Source organism: Rhagoletis pomonella, unplaced genomic scaffold (assembly GCF_013731165.1).
Source record: "Rhagoletis pomonella isolate Grant_MI unplaced genomic scaffold, Rhpom_1.0 Rhpom_scaffold_00001, whole genome shotgun sequence".
Classification (NCBI taxonomy): domain Eukaryota; kingdom Metazoa; phylum Arthropoda; class Insecta; order Diptera; family Tephritidae; genus Rhagoletis; species Rhagoletis pomonella.
Window position 1 is genome coordinate 22,084,763 of NW_023458555.1, and position 2,933 is coordinate 22,087,695.

The 2,933-nt window shown below is 33.6% G+C and overlaps 1 protein-coding gene across 4 annotated transcripts in view; it reads left to right on the forward strand.

Moving 5' to 3' along the window:
* The window catches only part of LOC118741010 (F-box/LRR-repeat protein 7), a 140,868-nt gene that overhangs the window by 100,898 nt on the left and 37,037 nt on the right, over positions 1 to 2,933 (forward strand). For all 4 annotated transcript variants that reach the window (XM_036472798.1, XM_036472806.1, XM_036472822.1 and 1 more), the window contains exon 2: positions 614 to 892. The gene's annotated coding sequence lies outside the window, so the exon portion shown is untranslated. The remainder of the gene's footprint in view (positions 1 to 613; positions 893 to 2,933) is intronic.

Below are 2,933 nucleotides of genomic sequence, written 5' to 3' on the forward strand. Positions count from 1 at the left end.
AAAAAAAATCCGAATTATACGGATTAACATTATTTGAACAGATGTGTAAAGCTATTCTCAAATTTACTGAAACTATCGCATAACAAAATACTTAATTATACTCGTATAGAACACTTCATTAAAAACGAGTAATTGATTTATTTTAGAACCGATTTCCCGTCATTCCGTGTCAAGTTTGATTTGGAGACCAACCGGTTTCGGCGTTGTGTCATATTCAATGTCATTTTTCGTTCTCAATGACACTGAATATGGCGCAACGCCGCCAATCTCTATTGTAGCTAGAAACCTTACGAAACTCAGACGCGGGATCGCGTAGCCTTAACTTCGGTATCTCGTTGAATGATTTCGGTCGAGTTTGCCACGCAGCTAACAAGACACCATTGCACTTGTTCTTACAGTGTATGGCCAAATTATGACCACATACACTCCATATCTTCAAAAGATCTTCTCAAGTTTTTGGGAAAATAGGAACTAGGTCCGTTAGGGCGCCATGCATATATCTCTTTTTATTACCTATGTGTATGTATGTATGTATATCAAAACCTTTAATGTTAAAAATTGTTAATAAATACACATACTTACGAATTCATTTATTTTCTCCTCTTCCTTTTAGCTCTATCCGTGCAATCAGTTTGTGTCGCAATGAAATGAAATCGCGGTTAAAGAATAATCACACTTCAAAACGTAATCTGCAAAAAAAAAAACCGGCCTCATTAAATCGAAATAATTGTGTTGTAATTTAACTTCGAAAAATTAGAAAATAAAGAGCACACAGCTTAAGATAAGTGATCTCTAAGTTGTGTGCCCGCGGCGGCACCACAACCACACAACAAAAGGAATTAAATGGGTATTTTTAAAATACAATTTTAACTCGTGCAGCATGTAAACCAAGGTGAGTTTAAACATTTAATGGTGTTTATTAAAAACATGTTATAATTTTAATTTAAAAAGAAAAAAACGTGTAGATTAAGCTTGGCAATGGATAGCAATGCAAAAAGTTCAATTCAAATACATTTACTACTAGTATGTTTTCCTGAAAGAAGAGTATGAGAAATCTTACCAGAGAATATTTAAATAAGCAACAAATCAGTGATGGGCAAAACCGTATTTACTAAGCATTAAGTACTAAGTACAAGACTATTGAGGTATTCATGTGGACGTAAATACCAAAGTACCAAGTATTTATGTTAGTATACACTTATTTTCACAGGGCTAAGTGGATACAAAACCACCTAAGGCCGTTTTCTCATCTAAGCAATATTCCGAAAATTGACTATATTCGTTATAAAATTTCAATTTTGGCAATGCCACATTGGCAAAGAAAGAATTTGTACTGTTTGTCAAAATGTTGTGTTTGTTGTACTTTTGTTTTGTACTGATTTTCAATGGGCGCATAATTTGTTAGTGTAGTTTCTATTTTTTGGCTTGCCGCTACCACCTAGTATAAATTTGCCTTGCAATAAAGCAGCAAAAGCAGCTGTTAGCCAAAACCAGAACCTTGGTTCAAATATCTAATATATCGGAATCATGAACCAAATTGAAAATTGGGTTCAAACTGTTAAAGACAATAAATTGGCCGGTAATCTATAGTTAGATGAGAAAATGGCCACTAATACCTATGACTTGATTTAAAAACTATCTCGGTATTTTCGGGACTACTTGGGTAATTTTGGGACTATTTTAGGATCTTCGGTAATTTAGGGACTGTTTCGGCATTTTCGAGACTACTTCAGAATTTCTAGGATGGGCGGGATCGTCGGGACTATTTCTGGATTCTCGGATCTATTTCGGGATTTTTGCGACTACTTCGGGGTTTTAGGACGTTTGCGACTTTCAATACTTCCTCGGAGTTTTTGGGACTACTTCTTCATTTTCGAAACTATTTCAGGATTTTCGGGATTTTGGGGACTATTTCGGGATTTCTAGAATTTTTGGGTTTCTCGGGACTGTCTCGAGATGTTCGTGGCTGCTTTGAGATTTTTAAGACTTTAGGGACAATTTCGAGTTTTTCAAGACTAAATATAGCGATAAATATAAAAAAAAATATATTGATAAATATCAGTAAAAAATATTGATAAACATATTGACAAAAAACGATAAAAATGTAGATAAATATGTCGAAAGAAATAACGATAAATATATCGATTAAAAATAACGTTCAAAATATCGATAAATATATCGACAGAAGTAACGATAAATATATCAATAAAAATAACGTTAAAAATACCGATAAATCTATCGATATCAAAATCGTTAAATACAAATAAAATTCCGAAATATGTCCGAAAATTTTAAAATAATCCCGAGAATTGCAAAGTAGTCTCGAGAATCCCAAAATAGTGCCAAGAATATCGAGATGGAGGTGAGCCGTGGCGATAGTAAGATGAGTTCCGTTGTGGTGAGTTAAGGTTTGGTGAATGTAGGTGTGGTGAGTTTGTGTGTGGTGAGTCCATTTGAGGTGAAGTGAGGTGAGGTGAGGTGAGTTGTGGTAAGATAAGTTGAGGTGAGTGTAAGGTAAGGTGTTAATGTTTTAAATTATGGGGTATGTATTTAGTTTGAAAGTATTTAGCCATCGAGAATAAATACCTTGGTACTTTGGTGAAAGTATTTTGCATCTGGTACTCAGGTGCTTTGAACCAGAATATTAGCGCCTGCTATATAATTAAAGCTTTTTTTACTTTAATATCTAACAGCTCCTAAATACCTGCGTAAGTATTTTTTACTTGAGAATTTAGCAACTCCTAAATAACCAAGTTTTTTTTTACTTCAATAGTTAGTCATCTCTAAACACTAAGTAATTGTGTAATTAGTACCCAACCTGGTACTTTAAATACAAAAGTATTTAGGTGTGCCCATCACTAACAAAAATAAATTGAGAAAATATGTAACATTGAGCGACAATCTGTTAAAAAAATTTATTAACTATATATATA